We start from the raw sequence: 13,834 nt of genomic DNA, 5'->3' as shown, positions 1-13,834 counted from the left end.
TTATTGTGATTTTTGCTCACAAAATGACTCAATCATGAAAATAGCTTCCATTAACTCTCAGCTGATTGACTAATAGATTAATGAACTATTTGTTCAGGCATTAAAGACCACTTATAGCATGACAGATGATTTTATCCATATTTCCCATTGCTAATTAGGTCTGACACTAATGACTCACTTCATTCTTGATTAATCTCTTTAATATTTCTTCAATTCATTTGATTAATTACAGTCTGACTCAAGCTGCTGAATCAGTTCAACACAGGTTAAACTTACATATATAACAGGACACTTAAGTGTTCGTTTTAAAACTTGCCACAGTGCCAGAGAAAGGCCTTGGACTGACTGACAACGTCACTCTGCTCAGGACAGTGTGTGGCAACAACACAGAGAGCAGCTTTCTGCCTCGACTCATCACTCCAGAGCACCACAGGTTCTTCCAGCGGGACACACTGTGAAGAAGATGAGACCGGGGAGCTCATGTGGTGTTAAAAGCGATTGTTTCCATGGCCGGAGCGACCAGGTCTCTTGCAGAATGCGTTAGTTGTTGGTGCTGTCCTGCCACACGTTCCCTTCCCCATAATCTCCACCAGTAATAAATAATGACAGCTGCACATGCTGCTCCACTGGTGAGGCCAATCAATTGGCCTCCTGGAGATTAGCCTTAAACTACTTAGCTCTCAAAGCAGCAAATCCAGAGGCCCTCTGCCCTGTGATGTAGTCGAGTGTACTGTAATGATGATAACTGTTGTGACCTGACCTCCCAAACATTGTCAAAAGTGGCCGAAACACACACAGGAAAACAACTTTTAGCTCATTCTGATGGAAAGTAACAATCAGCAACAGCATTGTTAAGGTTTATCTTCCCAGTCTGTGAGCTGTGGCAACCAATTGGGCAAAACCTGCATTGACAAACTCATTTTGAGGGATATGTGAGGCTACAAGCAGTCAGATGAAAAGCAAACATAGGCTGTACAAATTATTCAGTCAGTAGCTGCTAAAGTACTACCTCCAGGGATTATCAGAGGCCAAAAATCAATAAGTCAAAGACCATATTTAAGAAGTTTAATGTATTGACAATGAACATCTAATTATAAGTCGGACAGCGTGAGGGTGTGCAGGGACTTCCCCATCAGAGTTGACCTCAGACCGAGGCAGCACTTCCTGTGGATGAGGATTAAGGTCAACAACCAAGAAAGCACTCTCGGTTAGAAAAAAGAAAACACTGCTGCTGTAACCAGCGTTAGTGAGATGCTCCATGAATTCAAAGTTTGTGGTCACTACAGGTCACATTACATCTTAAAAATACTGTTTTAGTGTTTCTGGCCACGCTGAAGGATGAGACAGCAGCAGATCAGTGGCTTTTTTCCTGGATAACACACACACACACACACACACACACACACACACACACACACACACACACACACACACACACACACACACACACACACACACACACACACACACACAGAGTCTGCTCTGTGAGGCTGTACTAAGACACAGGCGTCCTCGGAATTAAATGCTAACACTAGCATGCTAATGAGCCCACAGTGACGATGCTTAATCGTAATTTTTTTATCAATTAATTAATTAAATGATTAAACGTTGCCTCCAACATACTGATGTTTAGCATGTGTTTACCATGGTTAACATCTTTAAAGGTGTAATATGTAAGAATTGTAGTTTAAAACATTCAAAAATGAGTTAACATTAACAACAGGATGTGAAGAAAACGACAGTCTAGACGTCTATGTATTGTGTTGAAGGGATATCTACTGAAGTTAGCATGCTAACAAGCTAACAGTAGCTACAGTCAAGGGTGTATAAACAGAATACAGTCAGGAGAGGTTGGTTACTCTGGCGACATGCTGCCCCTATCTGTTGGGAGTATAAATGAAATCAAATCAGCCAATTCTTACGCACTGCACCTTTAATCTAGTGTCTTAGCACGCATCTTTTGCTAATCAGCACAAACACAAGTAACCAAAAGTGCCAAAATTTCATAGCAATCCATCCAGTAGTTGTTGAGACATTTTATTCACTCAAAACCACCAATGTCAACCTCATGGTGGCCCTCGAGATAAAGGCAGGAGATCACCAAAATCAGCAGGAATCATTCCTCTGGGGACATGAATGTCAATCAAACACATCGTCAAAACTTTTACTGGTTTAAAAAGTTTCACTTTGTTGCTGTCATGTTTCTCCTCTGTCTGAGATTGACATTGACAGTGTTGGTGTGCACCTGAACAGCTGTACTGAAGTAAAAACATCAGATTGGTGGAGGGAGTCCTGCGTTGAGAAACATGGGATTGGGATTCAGGGACACTCTGAGGCACTAACCTGAACGATTTGGTCCAGGTGTCGAGTCATTTTGACACATGACATCCGCTGCAGCATTCCACTGCCCATTCTAATGCAGCACAGCTTAAACCTTCAGCCCTCTGCGTGAAACGCCCCGTGGCGGGAGCATTAGCGCTCGTTCTCCACAGCGTGACAAATGCGGACGCTGTCCTGAGGTGAAAACTCACATTTTAGCTTGTCGGCGGCGAACTCGGGCACAAACACAAACCGAGGAAACAAATGCAGGAGCAGGCTCGGCCTCTGTGAGGGCAGCTGTTGCTCAATGTCTGCAGGCCACCGGGTCCAGCAGGAATTCAGGCCTCTGTGGCTACAGAATACCAATTCAGAGCAAGACCAGTAACCATGGCAACATAAAGAAAAATTGTGATTCCTAATCTCTGAGAGAAAAAAAGAGATATATGCTGGAGGAATCATCTGCAGCTGAAGGGAAGCGTGTGGTTTAGGTTAAATAGAGAGTAATTATCTTCACATAAAATGATGCCATTTTGATCATTATAGGGTGTGATGTGTACTCTGCTCTACTTTTAGAGGCTCGCGTTTAGCTCCATTTCTCTGAGTAATAATGATGCAATTACCGCGACCATAACCACGGTTTTTGGCAGCCAAAATACATAGGGTGCAAACGCCACACCCAGCTCGTGGCTTCTCAAGCACACCCAAAAACCATTTGTACTGTATGTGCTATAAGGTTAGTGTGACTTTAAGCCGATAGGCAAGGATGAGACTACTGTACACACACACACGCACACGCACACTTAAATCTTTCCAGAAATGGGAGCACTGGACTCGTGCTTTAGAGTGCTGGGCTTTAAGGGTTCTCAGAGACTGAAACAACCCACTCTGACTAATCTAACAACACATAAACAATAGATGAGAGGTGAACTTGAGTGTTTCTGCGAGTAAGAGGTCTAAAACACGAGCAGTGTGTTTTAGTGTTTTTGGGTTTGAATGCAGGCCTTAGGTTTGTCTCAATAAGTGATGTTTGCGAGCCAACGCTGGGTGCAACACCGAGGCTTTCAGTCACACAATGCTGGCTCCATGGTAACCTACAGTATGCAGCATGGCTACCCTGCTCACGAGGAGCTTCAGTTCAGAGGATCGGATCAAAAATGCGTAAAGCGAGCCTTCGCATTTAAGTGACAAGACTTGCTTACACTGGCCATGAAACTGAACAAACACTTTATCATAATTTCACTAAATAATTATGTCCTAAAAGACATCAATCTTGATATAAACTTGTAATAATAAAACAATAATTAAGTAGAATTCAATACTGTAGATAAGCAAATGTCCAATTTCATACCACAGTACCTTGACAACAGTATATTGCTGCAACCCTAGGAGCAAGTGGACCTTGTTATCAGTTCAATTTAAAGTTATGTTAACATGGGCCAAGGGTTCCCAACCCCTGCACCACGGACAGATTGCGGAATATGACATGTTTGCTATCGATACGATTTCATGGATAATAATAATAACTTCATAAATATATCCACAAGTTTCCTTGGGAGGTTACTGGGGAAACAATCATGGGGGATACTTCAGCTGCAAGTATCATGATAAGCAATGCACTGGCTGCAATGTCAAGGCTTTAGAAGCATTACATAACGGGGCTAAGCTATAATAATAGTGTTAGAAGTATTTACTCAATGAAGTTTCTAACCTAGATCTTCATGAATTAATGATATGTTGTACCATTCGCTCTAAGCACAAGGATTAGTGTCCTGTTACCATGGATAGCGCTGGTTCCAGGTTAGTGACATCATGGGGGATAGGCTATTTTTGGGGTAATTACCCTGAACTTAGTCCAGGCTGTTTGGTGCATTTATCATAATTACTCACCTCGCAACAACAATATACTCAAATACTGACAATATATACAAAAGAAACCAGTTAGTCATTAGCCAATTGCAGCATTCAGCAGCAGATAAAACCTGTGTGAGGCTTTCAAGTGTTGTTGAGAGGTCTATCTGTATTTTATAGGGCTGCGATGGTAAGGCGATTTGTTGGTTTTTTAACAGAGGGGACGCCCCCACAGCTAGAAGATACTGATCCAAGACAAAACTGGCAGAAGGTTGGGACTCAGAGAGAATAATTAAATTCAAAGGCATCCAGTTCAGTAACAGTGTCCAGTGTTGAATTTATCTGTACCCATGCTGACTGTGCATGACTGTATGTTTGCTAAAAGATGCTCTGTGCTTTGTCTAGTAGTGGCGCTTCACACTGCCACTTTTATTAATCGCCACGGTTTCAGATATGAGACACGCTGGTTCTGAACTGCCCATGGGAAGAATGACCATGTAAGAGTCTGTCAATTCTTGATTAAAAGCTCTTTTCAGAGCACGCTGTGGGAAATTACTTTTCTGTGACTCATTTCTACAACTGTTCTCTCTTGTCTCGTCTCTCACTGTGTTTGTATCGGCGTGAATGGCCAGATGTGATTGGGCGATTGAGTGGCATCATGTGAGATGATTCACAACACATGCAATGGGCCAGAAATGATGAACTGGGTAATGCTCTGCCAAAATGTAATAATTCTCAAAAATGTGTCTGTTATCAAATTTCTCACAGCTTTATTTTTTCTCATGAGTATGTATTCACAATTAAATTAAAAGTGCAATATGTAAGAATTTACGACCTGCTGAATTTATACTGCCACAAAAAGGGGGGACATATCACCAGGGTAACCACTAACAGCCGCTAACTCTATTCTGTTCCATGAATTTATAAATGTTAGCTTGTTAGCAGAGTTAGCCGTGTAGCTAGCCAGACTAGTGTTGGTGTTTACACTGCTACCAAAGTAGCTTTGGACTGCTGGGAGAAAGAGGTTTTCATGCCTGGGCTAGCTGGTTAGCATACTACTTTGGTCGATATCTCTGCTACACAACACACAAACGTCTTTGAAATGACGTCACAACTTTTGTCTTCAAATTCTGTTGATCATTTTGGTTCATTTTTGAATGTTTTAAACTCAAATTCTTACATATTGCACCTTTAAGTTTCACTTTTATTTTCATAGGCTATTGATTGTGCAAAATGACTTTACAATACCTAATGACAGTGATTGCATCATTAACCATTGTGCAGTGAAATGAAATTTTTATTTATATCATCTTTTTAATGCAGTAGTTCATCAAAACACAGCACATTAACTACCTCAGCAGTTTTTTTAGGTCATTCTACTGTTTGAATTTGAATAACATTTTCTTTTTCTTGTCTTTCCATTAGTTGCATGCTGTGCATCCACCTTGTGCTGCGCTCGTGACCTAGTTTTACCCGTGACCTAAAATCACACTATTGGTTGCTCAGCATTAACACTTTGACTCCACTAATAATAATCTTATCTGAACCACATGGTTCACATTTGACTGTCCAGCGTAATCACTTCGCTTACATCACAGTCGTCCCGAGCAGTGTAATTTCACTAACTGAATATATCTGTTCGGCTAAATGCTTCCATGCTGCCTCTCAACTGAGCACCCAGACAACATTACTATGTAATGGATTCAAATGAAATAAAGCCAGTGAAACCACAAGACCTGTGTCTCCAGCTAAACTGGAGGAAGAAAACAAGACAATTAAACCCCAATGCCACCACTCTAAAAAAAGAGCCATGAGCATATTGAGCATTAAAGGTGCACTATGTAGTATTTTATCCTGTTTTCTGTTTTACTTTGTTTATATTTGGCGGACCCTGCCACCTTTCTAGCTTCAAACAGTGTTCTGGGACCTTATTTTCCTCTGAGAACAGCTTGTTTATTCAGTTATGGAAAAAATGAATATACCTGAGTTTGTATTATTACCTCATTAATAATATAAAAATGAAAATTCTGAGTTTGAATTTCTTCTTCAAAACTAAATAGTGCCCCTTTAAAAAGAAACATAATCATCTGTAATTGTACGGTGAACTACAGTTTGTTCAGTTTGTCAGCACTTAACATGGCTGACCCTCTTATTCACAAGGACACAAAACAGGAAGGAATCATTATGACTTTGACGACAGCCTGCTACAGCCATCTATTCTGTTAGCCATTGCCCTGACAGACACTCTGAAGCTCTGAAACTCATTTGCTGCTGCTGAGACACTCAAGAGACCTGAAATGCCCCGAACAGACCAACCCCCCACTGGCTGTGTGAAAGCGGACGTCCCCTGGGAGAAATCCTTTGATATCTATTAAGGGGCATTCCCACACTGGCCCCCATTGACAGAGCTTTTGATTCTTTGAGCGCTGGACTTCCGCGCATCACTTATCAATAGAGACAGGCAGAGAAAAGATCAACAGTGTGGGATGCCCACACTAAAGCTCGGAGGAGCCCGAACACGCCTGAAAAAGAGGAGAAAGCACAAAACTTAACTCGGCTTTGCGAGTTGCTCCAGGACAGGAGAAATCGTCTCGTTTGCAATCCTCCGCGGTATCTTATGCAACAGTTCCCTCTTTAATAATGAGGGGTAGAGGGGCGCGTGTTGTCAGGTCAATACCTTTGCCAGCAGGCATGTGCGCAGCTGGGGCTACTGGTTTGAGATTTCTCTTCCTCTACACAATCTCTCATGTCCCTCCCTCTTCATTCATGCTCACTCTCCCTCCCACACATCTCCTCTATCTACCCAAGAGACCCCAAATTCAATTACTGCCAGGCAGCAGTGGGAGGCAGCTGCACAGGTACAGCTGAAAGGAATTCTGATACGCAACACGTCCAGCGCTTGACTTCACCACGGCACTGACTGAAAACATAACCGGGGTGAAAAGCAGCGATTTCTGCTTTAATTACCTATGAAGCATGGAGGGAAATAACATAAAGAAGAGCAGCATATGTAGTGCAGCAGCAAACCTTCCTGACTGATAAGAGGGTTATTCAGGAGACGAGAGCAGGAAAGGTGAAGCCGGAGCAGCCCGCGGTAAAATAAGGCACCGCAGGATAAGGATAAATCCCATGATATCACACCGCTAGTCGGGTCTGACATGTTAATTAGCCTCACTGAATCTCAATGAGAAATTCATAATTCATTGAACAGAGAGAGAGTGGAGGCTAGCTAGGAGCAGCACTGCCACCACACCCATCACGCACTGTGATGTCTGCCTACCCTGCCGCTATTAAGTCAGTGGGATGCAGCGCCACAGTTCAAGAGCTTAATGAAAGGATCAGAACGCTGCCATCAAAGGGCAACGCTCAATGGAATAATGTATGTGTACGGGCATGAAGAGCCAGGGGATCCACCTTCATGCGTCAGTCACAAAATCACCTACAAAGAGATCACAGGTTATGTTTGCATTCGCCTCGTGCTTTTTCTTTGTGAATTGACAAGCGGTCACACGAGCAGATAGAGTCGACTCCACTGCTGTCTGAACCAAACAAACACAGGGATCTTCCACAGAGACACATCCGTCTTGGTTACCATAGGAACAAGACTTATTATAAAGGCATCGCTTTTCCCAAAGCACCTGTGCACAGTATAGAAAGGCAGTGCAGCATAATGTTATCAGACATGACCTGACCGAGGTAGTGACAGCTTTCATCTGTAGTTCTGAGCTGGTTCAGTCTGTCCTTCCAGGAAACAACATGAAAGATGCCGTGTAAATCAGTTCCTTTTGTGCTACTTGATCTGTTTGCTTATTTTTATGGAAAACAGAGAGGTGACATATGATGGAAGAATTTACCATTTAAACAATGGTCAATTGCTCACATCCCTGCAGCAGAAATCCCCCACGCTCCCCTCTGAAAAATGGTTTTCGTATCCCTCACAGGAAATATGCAACAAATATTTCTTAGGGGAATCACACTGTTTAGTTATGCACATTCCTAACAGATGCATGATGGGTATCTAAATTCAGCAAGCTGTGTAAAATATGCTCATAACCTGGGAAAGCCTGGGCCGAAATGCTGAGAGAAAGCCCCTATCTGATGTGTTCAATAACTCCATCACAGACCTGTAAAATCATGAAATTGTTTGATAGTCCTTGATGAGGAGACAATACGTTGGCTGTGGTGGGTCCATGGCTGTAATCAAATCCACGGCAGACAAAGCGATCCTAGATTGTGGATGTTTAGGCTCGGTAGGTAGAATTATGGTCATTCTTCACAAATATCAGTACACGGGGGAACAAAATCACGCTATATCATCAGATACAATTTTAAAAAAGACAACAAAACACATACAAAAACAGTTTTGTGAAAGTAGTGTGAGGTTGAGTAACGTGTGACGAACGAACAGTGCCGTCATACATTTAGAACGGTGCTTCGTTCATTAAAATTAGGGATGCACGATCATTTTTTTCCACCTAATTACAGAGAACATCACTTCTCTCCTGTCGGGGAATTAATATATTATTATGCGCACTCTTATGGTGATGGCCGACATGCAGATGCAGACATACAATGCTTTTCAAAAATGTACACATTTACTGGGAAAATCGAGTGCACATAATTACTGTCGCTACTTCGATTCCCCGGCTGTATGTCGAAGTATCCTTGTGCAATATACTGAACCCCAGATTGCTCCTGATGAGCAGGTTGGCACCTTGCATGGCAGCCTCTGCCATCAGTGTATGAATGTGTGAATGTGACAAGTGCTGTAAAGCGCTTTTTCCTTCAAGATTGCTACTTATTTTCTTGCACTTTTCACTCTATGTTAAGGTATACCTGATTGAGGCCGGTGGGACACTCAGGTTTGTCTTGTGCAGTCGATCTATCATAGCTGGAAGGTTCCTGGTTTTAGATACTAAAGATCGACATCACACAAACTTACTATCCAAGTGTATGTGTGCTAATTCCCCACCTTGACACAAATACGTGGATTTCTTTTCTATTGCTTTTATAATCAAATCCTAAAAATCTTTCTAAAATTACTTGAATTACTCCGCTGTCTTTTCAGGTACACCCATTTTGGAATCACTGAAATAAACTATTCAACAAATCAATTTGATAAAAAAGGCCGTTTATCTCTATGGCTCAAATGAAAGCGTGTGATTTCCAGCATCCTCCAGCATGTTAGTATTCTTCGCCAGCAGCCACCACTTAATTCCCACTGTTGCTCCTCTCCTGTGTTTTTCATTCTCCACGACCCAATTACATTTCAGGATGTGAGGGAGGACGATGGCTGTACGTGGGAAAACAAACCACCACCGACCCACTCCCGCCCTCCCCATCCCGCTGCGGGATTTCAATTTCATGCCATGAGAGAAAGGCAACCAAGGGTTCAGAGTTCATGTGAGGAAAGTATGAGAGTTTTTCTCTGACAGAAGACAGTCGGCCGGTGCAAGAATGATGCAAGGTGCATGAATGCCATGGACACATTTATTTTCCACCTTCAGTGTGGCTCATTCACAAGTGAAAAAACCTCAAAAAGGCTTTCATCTTCGTACTGCATGTGTGAGCCGTCGAGACCACAGCACAGGCTCCGCGGCAGCACACAAATCCTCCATTTCTATATTTATGTTGACATCAAGCATATGACCCCCTCCCCCCCAAACCCTCGCCACCCCAAACGTAAAGCCATCTTTCAGGGAAACTGGGTCAATCAGCAGTGAAACCAAGACGAGCTAATAATCCCTCCAAACTCTTTGTCAGTCATATTTAAAGTCAAGGGATTTGAATACAGAAAAAGAAACTCGCACGCAGCGAGGTAGGCCGCGTCTCATGAATATGTTAGTCATAATTGGTGTGCAGCAGCGTATCCCCACGCTCGCGCGCTACACTTACTTTTGAAACTGATTGTTTATTTGGTGAACAGTCCTCTTTTACATCAAATCTTTCCACGCAGGTTGACAGTTTCTTTCACAAGGGGTTACGATATTTATCTTTCTTTATTCCCGTTGAATAATTCAACAGGAAAACATGTACGTAAATCAAAACAAATTGAAATAATAACAACAACACTGAAAATAACCAGTGTAAATAAGACAAACGCATCAAAATAAAACGAATCATGGGTTAGATATAAGTTCTCCCAGTGTTTCCCACACATACGCTTTACTTCGCCAGTATATTTGGCGACCCTTCTTAGCATTTCTAAGGCATTTCTTGCCATCCGCGATCAATTAACTAGGTGGAAATCTGCCCTCGCTCTCTCCCTTCTGTCGACTGTCAATCACACATGCTGTGCAGACAGAGAGAGAGAAGCTCTCTGGTGTCACATCCCTCCTGTAAACGCACTGATGGTGGTGCGATCTCTCCTGTTAAATGTCTGCCCTCTTATACTGGTGTTTTGCAGAAACTTGTAGGTACACCTGATTGTTGCAATGTCATTCGGTGCATGTTGGTTTTGATGGGCAACACAATTTACAGGCTTCCTCCACAAGCGGCTCACCTGCTTTTATGACAACAGAATCAAGGGTGAAAAAAAATCCTAAATGCAAGGTGAGTTTTTTGGGCGACACAAAACGTTCCGCCGACAAAGAAAGCAGATAACGATGCTGGGAGAGAGAAAACAGGCAGGAGAAAGAAAGTGCAAGGCAAGGCAAGACACAGCACTTCATAAATGGTAAGACTGGGCAACAAAATCAAATATCACAATATTTTTTGATCGTACATCTCAATATTGTGACAAGATTTTATGGATGACTAATGATACCTCCACGAAATATTAACACAATGAGGGTTTTGATAAAGAATCATTAGTATTGTGGATATAATGACTAAGTGGGTAATTGCAAGTATTACAGCAACTAGAGCAGTCTAGAAAGTTCAGAAAATGACATGATTTTACTGTAATACAGCATTTAAAGGTCCAGAATGGTGTATTACTAAATTACTATTTATTACTAAAAACGCGAGACCGCAAAAGGCTCACAGTGTTTGGTTTGTCCGTTCTAGGCTACTGTAGAAACATGGGGGACTACGCCATAAGGATCCACTCCCTCTGTAGATATAAAAGGCTCATTGTAGGGTAACGAAAAGACGCAGTGATCTTAGTTTCAGGTGATTATACACTAATATAAATGTTATTATGAATGCTAAATTACATCTCTGCCAGTAGACCCTCCTAAATCCTCCAACCTCAGATATCAACTGTCCAGTTCCTTACCAAGTATATGATCCTTTATTTGGCATTCCCAATGTTCCTCCATTACCTCCACTAGTGGCGTCCATCTCTCTATAAAAAACACTCCTTTAAATCTTAGCGTACACTCTACTGTATGTAATTTTTTCCACTGTATAAACACTTCTAAGAACTGTTAACCACTCAGCAGAGGTGGGGGGTCCTTTTTAAGCCGTCTTATTGTAATTCAGTCACATTAATGCTCTGCATGGAGACCTCCCTCCCTCCCTCCTCTCTGGCACGGCACATATCAGTGGAAGACAGAACTCTGCAGCACGGCTCAGACGCTCCTCATCCACCTCCATGTGTAGCCATGGCAACCCACACATAGACCAGCGCGATCCCACGTGGCCTCTGAGAGATGAACTCGTGTAGCGTTGAAATTCATAGCCACGTATGCGGATCCAAACCCGGCACCTCGGAGGGAGTATATGCCGCGGCTCAAAGGCGGCGGCAGTCGTGCCAACGAGGTGCTTTCCGGCAGCGGAGGGAGGGATGATGAACGACAAATAATTCCTTTCCGTGGCAGGAGGCCACAGAGAATAACAGAGAGAACAACAGATATAAGAGGGCTGAAGCAATACCGTTGGGAGGGAGCAGTCTTCAAGAACAGACGCAGGATATGTTTCTATTTTAAGGCTCCCAAAAGTGAACAAATGTGATGTGTTAGCAGACAAGACAGCAGTGACAAACATCAGATGTCTGGATGCTAGTAATTCCCAGCCTCCGTGCTGCATCAAGGCCTCTCTCTGATTGTGTCCCCAGTCAGTCTGCAAACACGTTCTCGGGTGACATGGGAGATAAAATCAGAGAGGCGCTATTTATCTGTACACTGTCTCAAACAATCTTTTCATTCACAACTCTCTGTAAAGACAAGCTTGCTCTAATGGGGGGAGGGGGAGATTGCCATGGTCACCATCTCCTCACATCTTTCTACCAGTTTGCTCCTTTTAAAACTCATTCTCCACAACGCAGCCTCCACTGTACAAACCTAAAAATGACCATTGGCATTAGAGGAATGCCATAGTCACAGCACAGCTAATCTAAATAGATGTTACTGTTACTCGTGCGTGACTCGAATTAGAGACTGTGGAGTGACAGTAATGGGTTTAGAAAACTCATTGACATGGTGTAAAAGGTAGGAGAGAGTTTAGAGTCGTCGCTCTGGGCTGCAGAGCTGCTGCCTGATTCTGCCGAATGTCCTAACAGCCAATCAAATCCCATTTGTATTCATATCCAGCCAATGACAGCTCATCAAGAAATATTGGTGCCAAATCATCCTCCGTGGCCAAATCATTCAACCACCAACTCTGTCAGCTCTGCCCCCCTAAAGCGCCGCGAGGCTGGGGAAGCAGACCGTGTCCCCACCACAGCTCCAGAGTTTAACAGGATTTAGCACGCTGCTCCAAGACGAGACCCGTTTTCCTCACTCTGAGCTCCCGACTTACTTTACAGTTGACATGTCGTATTTGAAAATACACAACATGAAACATGAGATGCTGAGAACCTTTGGTGGTCTGTACTGGCCACAAATAATATGTGGCTTGAATTTCAATTACGCTGACCTGTCTCACCACCGTGCAGAGGCAAAGCTGCAGGAGATGAAATTGACAGTTTCCTCGCATACATGTGACTGAGCCTGTGTTGCACTGCTGTGTTGAATATTCGGCTAAGCAAATGAGCACTGACAGGAAGCGATTTCCCTCCTCTGTACACAATCTGTTGCTAAAATCTGGAGTAGTCGACATCGACAAGTAATAACCTAAAAATACGTGGTTTGGATATGAATCAAGTTTGTACCCGTAAAGTAAGAGTGAACAAATTGTGTGGCACATTAACCGCTCCTTAAACTTCAAATGATTGTTTTAACACTGTGGTTTTTGTACTACACAAACAAGTGGATGTTAATTAGTGAGCCTTAGTTACAGATTTTGTTACCTTTGAACTACTCTGACTTGTGCCAGTGGCAGGTTGTGTTACCATTTTCAAAATCCCCATCCCTCCAAGCTAGCTACCTGCAGGCTAAAGCTAGGCTAACGCTAACCCGGTCGCTAAAAGAATGAACCTAAACAAGCTAGCAGCTGTTACCTTTTCACTTAGAGGATTTAGACGTTTTAATGCCAAAACAAGTTCCAACTAACACTATTTTAGCTGGCGTTGTTGCTACATTCTGGGCTTTGCGCCACCCAGAATAATTGTATTTCTGGCTATGCGGAAACACCTTTAGACGGAGCTAGGTTATCTGATACCCCTGTTTCCAGTCTGTAGCTGTGGCTTCATCTTTACTGTACAGGAGTGATTTTAATCTTCTAACATGACTCTCAGCAAGAAAGTGTTTTTGTCCAATGAACTGAACTAACCGACTGAATAATCAACTTATTATTCCTTGTAGCATGAGTATTAACCCCTTTGTGACAAGCGTAACTTACTGAA

The 13,834-nt window shown here is 42.8% G+C and overlaps 1 protein-coding gene across 1 annotated transcript in view; it reads right to left on the bottom strand.

Annotated features, from left to right (window-relative positions):
• LOC141001867 (FERM, ARHGEF and pleckstrin domain-containing protein 1) overlaps positions 1-13,834 on the bottom strand; it is a 66,529-nt gene that overhangs the window by 39,380 nt on the left and 13,315 nt on the right. The gene's annotated exons all lie outside the window — the stretch shown is intronic.

The sequence above is a fragment of the Pagrus major genome, chromosome 9 (genome assembly GCF_040436345.1).
Source record: "Pagrus major chromosome 9, Pma_NU_1.0".
NCBI classification, from domain to species: domain Eukaryota; kingdom Metazoa; phylum Chordata; class Actinopteri; order Spariformes; family Sparidae; genus Pagrus; species Pagrus major.
Note: the sequence above shows the minus strand (reverse complement) of the source record. Positions and strands in the feature narration are given on the sequence as shown.